The sequence below is a fragment of the Tupaia chinensis genome, unplaced genomic scaffold (assembly GCF_000334495.1).
Source record: "Tupaia chinensis unplaced genomic scaffold, TupChi_1.0 Scaffold149537_1, whole genome shotgun sequence".
Lineage (NCBI taxonomy): Eukaryota > Metazoa > Chordata > Mammalia > Scandentia > Tupaiidae > Tupaia > Tupaia belangeri.
The window spans coordinates 1193920-1214005 of record NW_006209381.1 but is presented as its reverse complement, the minus strand read 5'-3'; positions in this window follow the sequence as shown (position 1 = coordinate 1214005).

The window sequence follows — 20086 nt, the reverse complement described above, 5'->3', positions numbered from 1 at the left end:
TCGTAATGCCCAGTTATTTAATTATAAAGAAAAATGTTTTTATTCAAAATGTAAAAGAAGGCTACATGGACACTTAGCTTGTTTCCCTAATTTTATATTCTTCCTGTATTTTTAAAAGTATGTTAGGAAATGCTTAGCAACGTATTTCTTAAGCATCACATGGGTTTTATGTTTATAAAATTATCAGATAAAATAGTTTACACCTCTTGGACTTGTAGTCTGTTGTGACAGAGGGATAATGAAGACTAAATCCAGGTAAAAACAGAGTGAAGACTGATACCTTGTGAATGGCAGAAGCAATTTGCCTGTAATTTCATGTACATGTAATACTTAGAAGCATTTGCATATTTACGCATGCCTTCTCATTAAAGTCATGGTGAAGTGTGGATCACAGCACACGCACACCACTGGGTTTTCCATTTGTAAGGCCAACACTTAGTGAGAAGATCACACATTAATTCTGAAGTGACCCATGCTTCCTGGGATTAAACTAGTTTAGAATATGGTTCTGAAAATGCTCATTGTTTCAGGTCAGGCATTCCCATAATGATTCCACCGTACCTTTAGTCTCAACCCCAGATAGAGACTGCCACCATACTCTGTAATTTTTATTTTTTTTATCATAATAATTTAATTATTTAAGTCCAATGTTTCATATAAATTTAGAATTTCAAGTTTTTCTTTAAATTATTATATAGCACTCAAGCTTTTTTTTTAAAAAAAACTTTGGCTAAGAGAGCCGTTTGAAAAATGTCATGGGAAAAAAGGCACAGCAAATTGCATTGGCTATATGAAAAAATCAAGAAGCATTCATAGGGTTACAAGAAAAGAAATCTTGATATTATGCACTAAATGTTAGTATGGAATAGTACAAATAATCATCTCTGAGACATCCATGCTAGGCGAGAACATGACTATATGGACGGGTGGAAGAGTGGAAAATGAAACAAGCATTTACATTATATAGCATTTATGGTGAACCGTACCTTATTCAGCCTAACTTGGAAGAAAATAGGCAGAATTATATATTGACTTCAAATTCATGTCATTCAGAAATTTAACTTATTTATTACAACTTTAATAAGGATTCATAAGAGCCCTTAGAGGAAGTGTCTAGATGAATGACTATGAATTATTTGTGTTTGGTAAATTTATTGTATGAATGCATGTGTACTATTGGGGTTGCGGAGATTAAGCAAATGTATTCCTTTCAGGTGTTTAAAATTTTCTCCTATAGTCTTAGTTGTACCATTAATTTACTGAGAAATGACAGTACAAAGGCCAAAACAAGACTTCTTTCAGTTGAAATGGCCACACCAGAAAGAGCAGCAACCAATTTAGTGAGGATTTCTTGTCTGTTCAGAATTTAGGATGCTTGAAATAAAATAGCTTTTTTGTTTTTTAATATAAAGATCTGCTTAGGGAATCCCCCCTCCCCCTACATCTCATTTTCCCCTTAGGAATAATTCTCCTATTGTTTACAGGCTACACTATCACTCCAACTGACGTGCACCAGGCTGAGCAAGACGATCCTCTCTTTAGGGCTCTTGACTCTCTGGCTCATATCTTCCCAGTTGGGTGGCACGAAGATGGTGCTGGTTATATGCTTTCTGATCTGCAGGGAGGGATAAAAGTCATATGAAAGTAAGGACATATCCACCTGACCTTAGAACAAAGGAGCTAATTACGAAAAACTCCAACTACATGCCTACGTAATATTTATAACTATTTTTGAAAAGGAAAATTAATATCTAATTTAAAAATTGAAATATGTTATCTCTGCTTTAGTTGAGAATTGCATATGAGTATATTTTCCTACTAAGCACTCTATGCACTTTTTCTCTCTCTCTTTTTTCAGAGCTATACTAGATATTATAAATTAAAGAATTTTTTACAGACTGAGGAGAAGGCTTAAAGATATTTAGTTATTCTAGTGAAGACTGAAGGAAAAACTTACTAGGAAACACTGAATTTCTAGCAAAACAGTCCATTTTTAGTTCAATTCTCCATGAAAGAGATATTAACTAGGATATCTGTACTGCTTTCACAAAATGAATAAACTTTGTAGTATGGATCTCTAAGAAGATAGTTCAGAGAAAGCGATGTTTGCCGTGTTTTTTCCCTGAGTATTAACTGTTTTATATGGGTAAATGCCAATACTATATGAGCCAGCTAAGCATACATGATCCTTTTATTACCTGTAACTTTAATCCTCAAAGTGTGGTCCCTGGACCAGCCTCAGCACAAACATCAGCATTACTTCAGATTCTAAATTCTTGGGCTCTACCCAGGACCTACTGAATCAGAAACTCTGGGGATGTGTTTAGTAATCTGTGAATCACCCTTCAGATTTTTTTTTTTTAGAGGATTTTGCTATAGGGCACGTGCGCTTGCCAGAAAGACAGAGAGAGACAGAGAGATAGAAAGTGAGAAATCAACCCCCAGGGGTGATGGCCACACTGCAATCCCTTCTCCTCCATTCTCCTCTTGGGATCTTGGGCACACACACACACGCGCCCGGCATGAGTTTAAGCCACTGGGTCCGGGACTTGAACCACAGTTGGCTACATGGGAGTTCAGTGACATAGTCATTACACTAACTGCTGATCCCTTCAGATTATTTTGATACATGTTAAAATTTAAGCACCACTGTTCTACATCAAGGGTTGGGACCAGGGAATATCATTTCACATAAAAAAGAAAAAACACTTTGCTAGGACCCATAAGGGGATGTTCCATTTGAGGGAAGCCCTGATTCAGAGAGCACTAGATTTCGTTTACTTTCTCTGTGCAGCACATATAAATATGTCCGTTTGTAATTAACTTCCAGAGAGTAATTATTATGTGAGATTTCCATAAATACACTCTAAATATCACGCAAATATGTAAAATTCTTATTAAAGTGTGCCGCTTAATATCTAGGTAGAAATAGGTATTTCAAGAGAAAAATCACATAGCAGTTTTTGACCCAGGCACTATCTTCCAGATGTTTAGGAGCACACTTTAGGATATAGCTCATTTCAAGGTCTACAGAGTAGAAACAAATTGCACATTTACGCAGCCAATGATTAACTGAATTCCCTCAAGAACAGTGTGAGGCTTTTATGTCTGAGTACGTTCTGTGTTCTGCTACTTTGGCAAGAAAATATGAACAGCTACACCTTAATAGCAGTAGAACCATACTTTCACCAGATGGGTTATACAACTTAGGACTGTGTCCTTTGGCGACATTTAAAAACTTCAGCTTAAGAAGATGATAAATGAGGTCAACTTAAGCTGGCCATGGACCACATTATAGATTAAACATTCTCCTTTGGGTTGATTGGCACCTTATTCAGGAAACATGCTAGGAAAAAGCCATTTGGTCACAGTGCTTAACTATTAAAAAGTGTGCACAGAATTTAAGAAATGCTGCCAATGTGCCAAGCAAAATCTGATTTATGAACATCATGTGAAGGTTGTTAGTGTCATAGTCTATAGTTGATGAAAGTCTTTATTTATTAGCTCTAAGTAAATTTGATTTGACAATATTTGTGTGAGTTTCGAATATAGACTTTCCTTAAAGAAGTCAAGGGACTATAGACAGACCACTCATACAAAGTATTTGTTGTAGCCTTTGAAGACTCTGGGAGTAGGAAGTGAGAAGTCCTAGATGGGAGAAGGGGAAGAGGTGGGAGGTAAAGTGGATTGCAATGACGCAGTCTGGAGACAGAGAAATCATTAACACACCCTGTTCTGGATCTGGTGCAGTAGAGCTCTTTGTAACTTGAGTTGGAGCATAAGGGAAGGCAGTGTGAATTCACTACATTGATGTATATGTGGCTCATTCTGAAAGCAACTGCCCAGTGCCCAGGGAGTTGGTTATTAAATGGAATTTGATTTTTTCAAAGACTAAATCTAACCTAGTTATTTTAAAAAGCTCATACAATGATTACATTGTCTAAAACACAAAATTTAGTCATAACTTTGAAAAGGGTTTTGCTGGCGAAGAAAGTCACTGAGGTTGGCACCATAAAAGGGAAAATCGAATTCTCGTTTCAGGACGGCTAGTCTTTTCCATTCTTCCCCACCTCACAGCTGTCTCAGTCACTGAAAGGGAGAAATCCTTCCAGCTGGTGTCATATCCTTGCTCTATGAAAATTACAGTTAAAGCAGGTCTGGAACCAAACAGGGAAAACTAGTTTGTATTTTGGGAAAAAATGATCAATTAGTAGTTGGTGATTTTCACTTAAACTGAAATTTCATTTAGAGAAACAAAATTGGGAGAGGCCCTTTAATGTCTTGATAATAAGATCTCCCTGTGCATGAACAATCAACCAAGAACTTTTCTGTTTGTAATGTTGCTTGAGCCAGACAGCACACATTTCCATGTGATATTTTGATCAGCTTGTGATTGGCAGGGAAGATTGGTGGTTCTACCAACAGCATTGTATTTACAGAGTCTGCTGAGCGGTGGATGAGTTAATATATAAATTGCTTTTTTTAAATAAGGATTACTTTATTTTGACCAGACAGAGACATAGAGAGAGAGAGAGAGAGAGAGAGAGAGAGAGAGAGAGAGAAACAGGAGAGGTAAAGTGGGAAAGCAAGCCACCGGGTCCAGGACTCAAGCCGTGCTTGGGCATGTGGGAGCATCCAGTGCCTTAACCACCACTCCACCTGCTGGTCCCTAGATTGCTTTTTTAAAAAGTTTATTTATTTATTCCTTCTGTTAGCAGGTGCAAAAGAAACAGAGACAAAGAAAGGGAAGGAGGAAAGAAAGGAATTCGGGCCAGCAGGTCACATGGTGGTTCAAGGCAGTGGACTCCTCCATGGCTGACCATAGTTCAGTGTAGATGTGGGGGCTTGCTTTCTCACTCCTTCTGTCTCTCTCTCTCACTCTGTCTCTATCTGGTCAAATTGAAAAATAATGATAATAAATAAATAAATTAATAGTTCTTCAAAAATAATGATAATAAATAAATAAATAAATAGTTCTTCAAAAAAAAAAAAAAAGAGAGAGAGTGAGAGAGAGAGAGAGGAAAGGATGGAATAGCATTCAACAGAGTCCTATTGCCATGAACCTCCCAGCCTCAGCTAGTCCTGAGTCATGGATAAGTGTGTGTCTAGTACTCAAGGAAGTCTTTTGACCTGAACAAGAAACCCTCCCACATGGGACATCTTCACAAAGTGTCTCGTTTTATTGCTGTGTACCGTCTAGCCTACTACATTACATTTATTATGGAAAATTTGCTGGGTTTGATCTTGCCTTGAATGAACTTCCTGCTAGGCATAAAATGATCTCTAGAAAGGGTAACTTAATTATTTACATCAAAGTGAAAATTTGAAACTTATTATTTCTATGCACAGAATGTCTGGCTTATTTATTTCGAATAGAAGATATACTTATTTATATTGATGTATTACTTGTACCTAAAGAGTTAATTAGATTTAAAAGAGACTAACTTGAACTACCTTGGAGAAAAGGAAAACATTACACAATGTTAGGAGGGAATTCAAAGATCCCAAGTACAGCTGTGCAAGTGGGCCTCAGACAGAATTTAGGACCCCCTCGTCCCCCCAGTTTTTTTCTCTCAAATCTTGGTCTTTCTTTGCTGTGTACATATTTTTAATGTTGAAAAACCAACATACTTAGTTTGTATAATTATTATTTTACCATAGCTTATGAATTTACATATTGTAAATCTAGAATCTGAGTTAATGTCCTTGATCATTTCGTATGTGTCATTCGCACATTTTCAGGAAATAGAATGTAACACTCAAAGTTAGGATAAGTATTTACTCTCTTCCATTTAGTTTAGAAGAGCAACTAGGACTACGTAAAGGTAGCAGAGGAGGCATGTTGAGCGGCAAAACTTCTGGGCAGGCACATCCGGAGTATTTCTTATAAGAGGTAGGAACCAAACAGCAGCCATCAACTAGCAGAGCGAAAGCACAACAATCGAATACCATCAAATCTCTCCCACCAACAATATAGTGATTAAATAATCAGTATGTTATTTTCAATGGTTATAATGTCCTAAATAATAAAGACATTTAGCTGTTTAAAGATAAAACCTTTTTGCATTTGGCTATATTAATCTAGATGCTATTAATCTCATATTGCAAAATACTAGAATTAATTGTATCTAGCAATATCAGGTATAATGACTCATTGATTTAAAAATGGAATCTAGGGGACCAGCAGATGTCATAATGGTTACGTTGCTGAACTCCTGTATAGTTGGCTGTGGTCCAAGTTCCAGACCTGGTGGCTTAAAACTTCTGCCAGGAGGAGAATGGAGGAGAAGGGATTGTGATGTGGCCATCCCCTGCTATAGGGCGATTTCTCACTTTTTGTCACTCTGTCTCTCTCTGTCTTTCTGGTGAGTGCATGTGCTCTATACCAAAAATCTCTCTGAAAGTAAATAAATGGAATTCAGATTCAGATAATGTATGAATGATCTCACTACAGATTATTATGGTAACCTTGTTTCTAATTTAGAATTTATTTATATGCTAACATAGGTAAAACACTTGTTATTAGCCATATATAAAGTAATTTGAATTTATTATATTATGGTATAATTGTATTTATGTTATTTGAAATTATTAAAAATATTTTTTCTCAGGACCAGCAGTTAGTGTAACAGTATGTCGCTGGACTCCTATGTAGTTGGCTGCGGTTTGAGTCCCGGACCCAGTGGCTTAAATTCACGCCGGGCACGTGTGCGTGCATGCCCAAGATCCCAAGAGGAGAATGAAGGAGAAGGGATTGTGGCATGGCTATTCCCCCTGGGGGGTGATTTCTCACTTTCTATCTCTCTGTCTTTCTCTGTCTTTCTGTCTGGAGAGCGCACGCGCCCTGTAGCAAAAACCTCTCCAAAAAAAGAAAAAACAATTGAAGAAAAGAATTAGTGTATCAAAGAAGAAATCCCAAGGGAAATTAAAAAAACAAAAACAAACAAACTTTTGAGACAGGGCTGGACCTGTATCTTAGTGGAGCCAGATGCCATATGGCTTGCTGCAGTTTGAATTCCGGTCCTGGTTACTTGAATAACATGCTAGGTACATGTATTTGGATGCCCCAAATCCTAAAAGGATGGAGAAGGGATTGTGGAATGACCATATCCTTTTGAGGGACGCTTTCTTCTTTTTCTGTCTCTCCTTTGTGAGTACATGTGTCCTCCAGCAATTAAAAAAATCTTGAGACAAGTGAAAATGAAAACAGTATACCAACACTAGTAAGATGCCAGAGAACTGTACTAAGTGAAATTTTAGTGGTGAACATTTATGTTAGAAAAGGAGAAACATCTCAAGTAAGTAATCCAACTTCATTCTTCAAGAAGCTAGAAAAACAAAAACTAAAACTAAATGTAAGTAAGCAGAAGAAAAAAACATAAGGATTAGAGCAGAAATAAATGACATAGATAATAGAAGGACAATAGAAAATATCAACAAAACTAAGAGTTGTTTTTTTTTTGAAACCATCGACCTAAATGATAAACCATTAGGTAGATTGAGGAAAAGAGAGAATATTCAAATAAAATCAGAGATGAAAGATGAGACAACACTACCGGCACACAGATATGAAAAGCATCTCAGGAGACTAGGTCCAGGTTCAAATCCCAGCCCACCCAAAAAACTGGGTGCCGTTGTCTTGGGAGCAGGAGAAACATAGCAATGACCTGTCAAAAAGCACAAATAAATAGAAGAATTATCATATCACCCAGTAGTCCAGCTTTGGATATACATACCAAATAATTGAAAACAGGATCCTTAAGACATATTTACATAACTCTGTTCCTTGTAGTATTACTCACCCTATTCAAGAGTTGGAAATAACCTAAATGTCCATGAACTGATAAATGGATAAAGAAATGTAAATACATGCAATGAAATACTATTCCTCCTTAAAAAAGAAGGAAATCCTGTTCCAAAAGTGAATCTTAAGGACATTATGTTAAGTAAAATAAGCCAGTCTTAAAAAGATAAATTCTGTATAATTCCACTTACATGAAACACCTAACATTACAAAAAGAAAACAGAAAGGAAAATGGTGGTTGTCAGAGACTGAGCAGAGGGAAAAGAGAAGTTACAAGTCTATGATCATCGAGTTTGTTTTGGAAGATAAAAATTTTCCAGGGATCAGTGGTACAACAATGTGAATATAGCTAATTTGACTCTATTATGTATTTAAGATGATAAATTTTATGTTATGTTTTTACCACAATAAAAGAATGCCCATAAAAAAAGTACTCATGACATATTTTGTCCATAAAAAAAACATTAACTTAGAGGTTGGCAAAGAATTTACAACTCTCCTTTAAATTATAAATTTAATTACATCCTTTAAAAAACAGTTTTATATCTTAGCTTTTTTTTTTATACTTAATAGAATTCTGCAAAGGCCAGCACCCAGACTCTTTCTTTTAAATTTACTCATTTTTTTCTTTTTTCTGGGAGAGAAGGAAAGAGAGAGGTACAGGGAGAGATGAGAGACTGGCATCCCAACAGGGTCTTTATGTCACAATTCACCTCTAATTTCAGCTGGTCCAATCACAGGCATATACATGTATACCCAGTGTATTCAAGGAGGCCTAGCATGGGAGATCAGGGCATTTCCCATATGTATCTAGTGTTACCGCTGCACTACAACCTAGCCTGACAATCAGGCCCTGCCAGACAATCAGATTCTTCTTGTGGGATGAATGATAGTTTGTAAATCTCTATGTATCAGGTTTAATATATTTTGGTTCTTTCTTACTCTTTCATACGCAGCTGGAATAATGTATTGGCCATAAGTTTGGTGTGTGTTTGGAACATTTTGACTTAAAATATGGACACACAAGATATTTACTCTGAGAGGCACTTTGGAGCCACTTCAGAGGATAGTGGGTCCTTCTATAAATACAGAGTTATGATTTGTGAGGAGTGATTTTGTGGTAAGTTCTAGAGTGGATAGGAGCAATCTTTATTATTTATAGTTGGTCAATGATTTCATTGAGCAATGCTAGCAGGAGAGACTAGCTACTTCCTACAATGACTCCAAATATGTGATCCAGAGAGGAAAAATTAAGTATTTTTTAATTATTTTTTTATGGTTGGAATTTTTTTCTTGAGGGATACTATTTCTCTTTTATCATAAATAAAGGAAATAAATCAAGTAAATGCTATTTCTTAATTCAAGAAGGCTCAGGAGTCAAGTCTTCTTTGACTGGAGCCGTAGGTAATACAATACTGTTCTTGGATTCTTTGTATTGTCGGTGATTAATTCTTTTCAGGAAAGACAGAGTAGTGGGATCACTCAGAAAAAAGAGCTAGGGAAAGGAGAGGTAGAATTTGTATGTCTAAAGTAAAGTTGAGTTAATACTGTTTCAAGTCTTACTCTTGTCTCATTTAATTGAGTAATGGAAGCTATCCCAAAAAATTGAGTTCTAGTACTGGTTCTGCTGTGAAGTTCCTTGACTGGACATTTTTCTCAGCTGAACTTCAAAAGTCTTATATTCTAATGCCAATTTGATTAAGATTGCATGCTTATCCGAACTTTTCACCATAGTTAACTTAATTCAAAGTATCTTATTTAATTGTTTTGCATATGTATGTTCTCAGAAGATGACCTTTTATGTCTAGAGGCCTGAGATACCTCTGTTATCTAATTTTATCACTTTTGTTGATAGCCCGATGAGCACTGGGAACATACCTGCTTTCTTTACAGTTATTTCATAAGAACAAGTATTATGCCTGAGACATAGCTTATATTCAATAGATTTTTGTTTAAATACATGAATTAATTACAGGTGAATTACAGGCCCTTTCTACTCTTCTCAAGAATGGACATAGGGATGTAAATCAACAAATTCTATGGGAAGTTAGTACCCAAGTAGCAACTTATAGCTCAAAAATTTTTATCAAAAAACCCCCTGTATTTGTAGAGATTTTTGCTATAGGGTGCATAGGCTCACTGGAGAGACAGAGAGATTAAAAGCGAAAAATCAGCCCCCATGGAAGGTGGCCACGCCACAATCCTTTCTCCTCCATTCTCCTCTCAGGATTTTGGGCATGCATGCACATGCTCCCAACATGATTGAGTTTCAAGCCACCGGGTCTAGGACTCAAACCATGGTTGGCTATGTGGGAGTCCAGTAATGTAATCATTGTGACATTGTGCCATCTGTTGATCCCTCCAAATGACGGAGGTTGAATTATGCTATGGTCAGTAGTTTATGCACTTGTAAAATGAAGTTGTAGAAAAAAACCACCTTATTCAATTCTTTAAATTGTTTTAATTAAAACATTTATTTCATTTATATTTAATCACTGTACAACTTCACAGTATACAATATATCTTTCCCCAGCATGAATACAGTGCATATTAGTCAAGTCAGAGATATTGCCACGTACATGATCATCGACAGATACCTTGCCATTTTCATTTTTGTTAATTTTTTCCCCCTGATCCCCTCCCTCCCTTACTCTATTACCCCCCACTTCCTACACTATTTCTAGTATCTTCAATTGCCCTCCCTGCTATTATACCTTCCAATCTATTCATCCATGTGGTATCAAATGTCAGGGTCCTATTGTTCTTTATGGCTAAGTAGTATTCCATTGTGTACATATCCCACATTTTTTCAATCCATTCATCTGTTTGTGGACATTTGGGCTGATTCTGATTCTTAGCAATCATGAATAATGATGCAATGAGCATGGGTGTGCAAGTGTTAAATTTACGCCAGGTGCATGTGTGTGCATGCCCAAGATTCTGAGAGGAGAATGGAGGAGAAGGGATTGCGGCGTGACCATCCCCCCTGGGGGGTGATTTCTCGCTTTCTGTCTCTATGTCTCTCTCTGTCTGTCTGGCGAGCGCACGCGCCCTATAGCGAAAAACCTCTCCAAAAAAAAAAAAGATACATGTGATTAAATTTAATATAAAAAACAACCAAAAAACAAACCACCACCACCAACAGAAAATAAAGAGTGGCCTTGGAAAGGAAAAATAATTGGTTTGGTTTCACTAATGTGGGCATTTTGTATATTTAACTTTGTTTTAAAAAAAAATCTCTCCATTGTTTAATTTTCCAACCACTCCTTGCCAGTAAGTAAATCAAATGATCAAATTGCCAAAAATCACATTACATATAGTGTCTGGGAGGAGGCTTTAAACTTAAAATATATGTTAATATATATTTGTGAGAATAGCACATATTCATGATACAGAACACCAAAAAGTCACCAAAAATTGCAAGTAGTTTGGTCTCTTGGCTGAAATTTAGTGTGTGTGTGTGTGTGTGTGTGTGTATGTTCCAGAGCCATGCACTATTGCATATTTCAGCCCGTGTTCTGCCAGTACCTGCTACAACACATGATCTTCTGCCTTCGGATTGTTCATTAGAAATTATGTCATAATTATGTTTAAGAAAATTATGTATTTTGTCATACTGATTAGAGGCATATAGCCACCTCATTGTTACTGAGTTAAAGTATTTTTTTTTTTTTTTGGAGAGATTTTCACTGTAGGGCGCGTGCGCTCGACAGACAGACAGAGAGAGACATAGAGACAGAAAGCGAGAAATCACCCCCCAGGGGGGATGGTCATGCCGCAAGCCCTTCTCCTCCATTCTCCTCTCGGGATCTTGGGCACGCACGCACACGCGCCCGGCATGAGTTTTAAGCCACCGGGTCCGGGACACGAACCACAGTCGACTACGTGGGAGTCCAGCGACATAGCCATTATGCTAACTGCTGGTTCCCAAGTTAAAGTATTTTTGTAAGAATTATTTAATTTTATTTATTCATTCATTCATTTTAATTTGCCCAGAGAGAGAGACACAGAGAGAGAGAGGGAAAGCAAGCCACCAGGTCCAGGACTGAAACTGTGGTTGGCCATATGGAAGTGTCCAGCATCTTAAGCACCACACCATCTGCTGGTCCCCTAAAGTGTTTTCGATATGTATCTTTTAGGATAGAAAAATATTTTATGTCAAACGTGCTCCAAAATTTAAAAAGCAAATCATTCAAGATACTACTTAACTCTAATTATATTTTACTTTTTAGGGAATTGGAACATGCTTTATTTAGTAATAAATTAACTTTAATAATTCATTATGAAGCAATCTTAAAGAGTAAACTATGGATACTGTGGGTTAATAAATACATACTGAATTCCCCACTATCAAAAGAAGAGATTAGAACCTCTCTGTTGAGCTGTTGTATCTAAGCTATTAGTTCTGAGACAGTCCATGGGTAGAATAACCAACAGAATCCTCAATGTTCAGGTCACACAGGTATCAGAACTTCAGGGAGAAAAGCCATCAGCAGGAAGACAGGTCAGGGTCAGCTGGGGCCAGAGATCCATAGATCCAAACCACAGAGTGGAAGAAGGATTTGAGGCCTATGAAGACATTTTCTACCTGTCATCTACCTTTTCGTCTCTTCTTTTCTGATCTAGTTGTGTCACAGGTGATTCTGAATGCCCAGGCATCTTTCAAGGACCTGTTTTAAGTTTTGTTTCATATTTAAAGGTCTAGTCTAAGGAACTGACTCAAATAAAACTTGAATGTTTAGTAAGTGCCAATAAAGAAAAGGCAGGGTCTTTGCTAGCTCATGTAAGTGCCTTTGTGAGGAGAAGACAAAGTGCCTCTTTCTTCTAGAGTGGTGAGCAGAACGCATTGGTGAGAGTCCTCTGGAGCAATCAGAACAAAACGACTGGTGTATGTACGTGCGAATAAATGTGGATGTGTGTATTCCTTAGTGTGTTTACACACACACACACACACACACACACACACATCAGAGAGAGATACATTTCCTTTGAGAGATTGAATCCCCTATTTACAGAGATTCGATGAGTCTGATTCGGATGCTGCAAGTTCATGAGCTAGAGACTCAGAAAAGTTACAGTCTGCTGGTAGAATTTCTTTTCTCTTCCTTTTCTTCTTCCCAAGGAAGCATTTTTTACTTTTCTTAAGGTAAAGGATAGGTCAATATTTTTTCTACTAAGATCTCTAACATTGAATTAGGCTCACCCACATTATTGCAGGTATTCTACTTTAATCAAAGTCACAGATTTAAATGTTCATCTCATTAAAACACACACACGCACACACACACAAACAACACTGCGTAGAAACATTCACAATGATATTTGACCAAATTTTTGGTTCAGCCACATAGATGCATAAAGCTAATGATCACACAGAGCATGGGCTGAATTTCAGCTCACCCTCACCACCTTAGTGCAGAGCCAAATAGCACACATACACACAGCTTGTTTCTGGTATCCCTTTTCAGGCTAAAGGCCAGTACCTATGGGGCCCCAGTCAAATTATCTTGTAAGTAGTAGGCTGATCAGTGGCCAGGAGGCTCTGCAGTGCACCGTGACTGTCTGCCTTTCCAGAAAGAAGAATCCAGGCTTTGATTAAGCCTGACTAAGTTGGGCAAACAGAATGGACTGTAGCTTAACTAAGGATGCTTAAAATTCTGGATTTCCATTTAGGTCCTGCCACCTACAAACTGCAGGGTATTGGGTAAATCATTTTACTTTCTTGGGCCTGGGTTTTTCTACTTCGATAATATGGGCGTGGGTGGGAAATGATCCTTTTGTTGAAATTAGATATCAGCAAAAGTCTTCTTTTGTCTAGGTTTATTTATATAGTGGGTGATCGGGAAAGTCATGATGCACTTTTGCATAGAAAAACAAGTCATGGGAACAAATAATCGAGGCCTGCTGGGAACAGGACTTCTAAAAGGCAGCTATGTCTGGAAGGCTGTGGTCCAAGGCCATTTTTTGCTGGCTATAAGTAGGGTCTCAGGAACCAAAGGGAGCACACAACTCTTCTTAAAATTGAAGGTGTATATGCACGAGATGAAACGGAATTCGATTTAGGCAAGAGGTGTGCTTATGTGTACAAAGCAAAAAACAACACAGTGATTCCTGGTGGTAAACCAAATAAAACCAGAGTCATCTGGGGAAAGGTTACCCGTGCCCATGGAAACAGTGGCATGGTTTGAGCCAAATTCCGAAGCAACCTTCCTGCTAAGACCATTGGACACAGAATCCGTGTGATGCTGTACCCCTCAAGGATTTAAAATAATGAAACGTAAATGAATAAAAATGGATTTGTGTTTAAAAAAAAAGGTCATGACTTTCCCAATGACCTAGTGTTTCTTCTGAGAGAGAGAGAGAGAGACACTTCCAACAAGGTTTTCACACTGTGATCTAAACAGCCTCAATCGGCCAGGATCACAGGCACGTATGCACACATGCCCATCATATGTGGGGAGACCCTGGAACCTTCCCATGTGGCTTGAGCTTGAAAAGCATTGCATTATTAATGCACCACCATGCTAGCCCCAAAGCTTTTGTTTCTCTTAACCTGGTTTCTAAACCATCTAACACTTGTCTTCTTTAAACAGTGAATTTATATCATGTGATTATCTGCAATTAAAGTAAAAACTTGGAGGAAGATTTATTTTCAAGTGAAGAAGCAACTTGACAAAGCAATTATTATTAAATGTCAAAAACCATTGAATGAAGCCCGTCTTCTGCCTATGATAAAAAGTGCAATACATGTCTCCTTCCAAACTTAGATTAGTATCAATTAAGTTTTAAGGTTTAGCTCTTGAAATTCAAAGGAGCTATGGAATAATACTTTGAATTTTTAATATACAATCCATTTGAAGTCACTTCAGAACATAAACAGCAATCAGTAAGAGAGACTTATTTTCTTTTACCTCCTCTGTAGTTCTCTTTTAGAGACTTTCTCACATACTAGAATTCTCCATGGTCCATTGATACTTCTTGATGGATCCTATCACATTTATTCTCAAGTTGCTTGAAATACTTTATAGAAAATAATTATCATACTCCTGACATTCAAGTCGGATAAGCAAAACAAGTATACCCCTTTATGCAACCAGATCTCATTGGAATATGTTCCATGGTGAGTACCATGTGAATACTTGTGTGGAAAATATTAGGTTTAGATCAAGATTATCCTTTATATGGGAAGAAAAGATAAAAACATTCTCAGATAAACAAAACCTGAAAGAATTTACCAACACCAGACCAGATCTCCAAGAAGTTCTGCAGGGAGTGCTATACCAGGAAAAATTAAATACAGTCACACAGATATAAGAGTTCAAAAACTAAGAAAATGGCCAACTTAATCGTGGGGACAAGTCTGGAATTGAATATTATATCCCAGAATATTATTGGGAAGATTGGACCACAACAGAAGATAAAGTGCATGAGACTGAACTGGTGAAATAGAATTTTATGACTTTTGACTAAGACATTGTTGATTTTCTTCTAGGCTTTGTTTTCCGGTTGTAAGGATTTTTGTACTGTCTTGAGCTGCTGGTAGGTTTGAGTATCTACTCTTTGAACAGATTCCCAACCTGTTTCCTGGCTTTAAGTTTTAAGCAAAGTTCCTTAGCATTTCTTTGATTCATTAAAGCTAAAACTGCTTTTCTTGACATTAAAAAACATAGTAAAAATACATAATTAATGAATGTAGTAAGCAATATAGCATCAGCTAGGTGCTACCTTATAGTATATTCATTCTACTCAGAATTTCATGCCTAAAGTCAGGCATGTATTCATAGATATGTACATATCGGCTGAACTTGCTGTTGAAAGTTAGATTATTTAAGAAATTTTGTGAATCAAAAAAATGTGGGGGGAAAAAGGAATGGAAAACAATTGGAAAACTGACATAGTGTGGAGAAAGGTGGGGAATGGTAGAGAGTGAGAAATAGGGGGAAAATAAATATGTACATATATATATGAAACTAGAAATAGAAAATTATTGACAATAACACATATGAGTAAGCCACTATGCAGTATATTTTGGATGGGAAATCACATTTTGTGTGCTGTGGCAATGCTCAGTGAATGAATGTAAATTAATTAAAAATAAAAAAAACTAAAAGAAAAAATATACTATCAACAATTAAAAAATAAATAAATCTTTCTCAAGTGTTTCAAAGAACTTTATATTATAATGACTTTCTCAAGAATTTCCAAAAATTTAGATATAAAAAACCGCATAAGGTAGAACTTATAAGAAGATAGGTCTTTTTGTAAAGATACAGAAATGTTAACATCAAGATCCATACCATACCTTTTAGTACTGGACTTGGAGGGTGATGTGCAGTTTTTGGTAATGTTACTGCTCCGAGCATTTCTGGAACTCCGTTCATGGAATTGACTGTAGGGCTAGCTTATGAGCCACACAAGGAAATTAGTTTTATTACTTTATTGTCACACCTCCTATATTTCCATTCTCACGTTCCTCACAGTTGGGTATCTTCCCCATTTCAGACAGATTATGCATTTTCCCCATTTCATACTATCCTTACACATATATATTACAGAGAATGAATGTTTTCTGTAGATATACCCACAGATACATGCATGTAGACAAAATATGGTACAATCTAAAATAAAAAAAAGAATACATTACCTGTTTGAGGACTCCACTATGTAAAAGAGCTCCAGTAATTGAGGTGGAGAGAAAATTGATTTTTCAAAGTTTAAAATCCACTGAAGAATTTGTTGACAGTTTTAACCTGTTGACTTAGGTATTTACTTTTTTTTAAATATATTTTTTTATTTCAATTTCTTTTATTCATTCAATCACATATGTCACTTAGCTTGCAAAGTGAATATTCCAACATGTATGCATTTCTTACCAATCCAGTTGGGAATACTGTACACATCATCCTCAAAAGACAATAACCCAGCTCTCTGTCCCACAAATGCTCTGTCCCTCCATTTCTCTCCCCAGTATCCCTTCTCAGTCTCTCCTTCACCCATCCTCTTCCCACACTGTATCCAGTACTTATAACCATTTTCTATGTTTCTGTATCCTCTACTCATTCAGTTTCGACCATAGAATGTGGATAGTTATTACGTGTTAAGTGGAGACATACAATGTCTCTCCCCATAGCCTGACTTGCTTCACTCAGCAGTAAATCTTCCACATTCATCCACTTTCTGTCAAAAGCCAGGGTCTTGTTTTTTATGGGTGAGTAGTATTCCATAGAGTATATGTGTCACATTTTTTTAAGGTAATTATTTAATTTTATTGTTGTTATTATTGTTATTTTGGTTTTGTGTTTTTTTATTTTTTAATGTTATTTCAAGTTGTTTTATACATTCAGTCACTTTATTTAACTTGCAAAGTGAATATTCTAACACAAATACATTTCTCCCCAGTCTACTTTTTCAATCCATTTATTTGTTCGTGGGCATTTGGGTGGTTCCATGTCTCAGCAATTGTGAATCATGCCACAATAAACATTGATGTGAAAGCACTTTTCTAACTTACAGTTCTTCTGTCCTTTGGATAGATACCAAGGGATGGGATTGCTGGGTCATACAGTAGTTCTATTTGTAGATCTTTGAGGAACCTCATATTGTTCTCCATAGTGGTTGGACCAATTTACATTCCCACCAGCAGTGTAGGAGAGTTCCCTTTTCACCACACCCTCCCCCCACCCCCCCCCAGTTTTTCCTTTTTTTTTTTTTTTTTTTTAATCTTAGTCATTCTCATTGGGGTTAGGTGATATTTCATTGTGGTTTTGATCTGCATCTCCGTTATGATGAGGAATGTTGAGCATTTTTCATATGCCTTTTGGCTATTTGTAGATCTTCCTTAGTGTTTTTTTCAACTCTTTCTCCCATCTTTTAATAGGGTTGATCATCTTTTTTGGGTTGGGACAGCTGCTTGAGTTCCCTATATATTCTGGTAATCAGTCCTTTATCTGATGCCTAGTTTACAAAATTATTTTCCCATTCTGAGAGCTGTCGATTTACACTGATTACTGTGTCCTTGGCAGTGCCGAAACTTCTTAATCTGTTGTAATCCCATTTGTCTATTTTTGGGATTGACTGTGTTTTGGGATCTTATTTAAGAAGTCTTTGCCTACCCCAATGTCTCTTAGAGTTTCCCCAGTGTTTTCCAGCAGTACTTCTATAGTTTGAGGTCTCAGATTTAGATCTTTGATCCCCTTTGAGTAGATTTTTGTCAGTGGTGAGAGGAGGGGTTTAGATTCATCTTTCTGTAGGTGGATATCCAGTTTTTCCAACATCATTTGCTATAAAGGTTTTCCTTTTCTTACTGGATTGACTGATGGCCTTTGTCAAAAATCAGTTGGCTGTATGTTTGGGAGTGTATTTCTGGGGTCTCTATTCTGTTCCATTGGTCCACCTGTCTGTTTCTGTGCCAATACCATGCTGTTTTGTTTAAAAAATTTTTTCAACTTTCTCTAAAATAGCAACCAAAAAAGATTAAAAGCGTATTGTTGATTCAAGACATGATAGAAAAGTGTAGTTTAAAATCCAAATATCATCGTCGAAATGAGAAAATAAAATATTTCTGTTCTATGGGTGAGGACATGGGCTATGGTTTCAAAGATGTGAGATCATCTACAGGAATAAAAGTTTTATTATTTCAACTCTGATTTTTCTAATCCCCTTTTTAAACATTTCTTAGTGGCTTTATAAAGAACAAAATCATCAGGCGAGGGAAATGCCAACTGTTTTAGTTTACACATACCCAGGCTGTGTATTTCCGTGTCTTTGGTTCATTGAGGCAATATCACAGCATGGCCTCTGGATAAAACAAGCAAAAGATAACACAGAATACACCAAACTAGAGTAGGTCAATTAAAAAAACTTATTAACAAGCAATTAAAGCTCAGTAGTTTTTTTTTTTTCTCTTTGTGTGTGTTTGTGTACAGTATTCAGTGGAGAGTTGAGCTTGTTGAACCCATTCTTTCCCCACATGTCATTTACTAGAAATGCCTGAGGAACCTTGGAGAAGAATGAGAAACAACCAAACACATTGGTGTCCGTTCTACCTGTGCTATCAATTTATAAATTTCCTCATTGAAATGAATTCTAATTCCATGTTTGGTTAAGAGAAAGATCTTGATATCAATTTCCCCAAACTATAAAGCAATAACTCTGAAAATAGTGTAGTGAAGGCGGGACTCATTGTGGAAGTGAACAAAGGCAAAAGCCTTATTAATAATGGGCCAATCCTATGGTGAGCCCGGGTGGGTATACTGCTATCTGGAAGTAGACTGTTCACTCATGTGAAGTGAATTAACACTTCCTGGGCACCAGGGTACTATTAGTGCATTGAAACAACTTATTTACTATGGGCATCCTGGTGCCCATGCACACCCCGCATCACTGTAGATTGGGCATAATAAAATCATACGGTGCTAAGAAGCCAGACTTTACACATTTTAGGCAGGAGCCCAGCGAAATGTCAGGGATTCATGGTCATTAAACCAGCTGGGGCACTGCTCTAGTCATAGGAGAAATTTCATCCTTCGTCTCTGTAAAGCAGAAAAAATTAGAGAGAGCTAATCATCCCTGATGACAAATTACCCAACCTTTCACTTTATGGGTTATGAAATTTAGCAGGCTCACTTTTTGCTCACTGGGGGAAAAAGAAAAAAAATAAATGCTACAAAGATTTACTTTATTACTTGATACCAAAAAAAAAAAAAAATCAGGGAGGAAGTTGACATCTAATAAAGCAACCCTTATACATTTTGGTTTTTATCACTGTCTTCCCCATCGCCCTTGCCAAAACTGTAGCCAGAGTAATAGCAAGGCTAAAAGGGAAGTGTCAAAGCTTCATAAAAACAGGGATTCATACTCTTAATAGATCATGTCCCCACTGCCCACCCATAAATTAGACAGACCATGTTCTAGCTTTTAAAGCTGGTTGTCTTGGAAAACAAATTACTCAGAATAGAGATATATACATTTTTTAAATATAGTAGGAGTAAGGTAGGAATAGTTTAAATGAGTTGTGGATGACCTAAATGGTTTTTCTCTTGCCAATCTGGCTAGTTGGATAGTATTGGTGTTCTTTGTAATTTTTATTATTTTTGAACTAGAGTTTAAAACTTAGCTCTTAATTCCACGTTGAGAGTGAACCACGGTTCATTTGCGATCTTGATTATAAAAGCGAGATATATTTGACTTTTAAAACATATATAAGGAAATACACCAGCACAAAATTTCACAGGACATATAAGTAGCCCAACAAAACTAAAAATACTCTGGCGAATTTGGGAA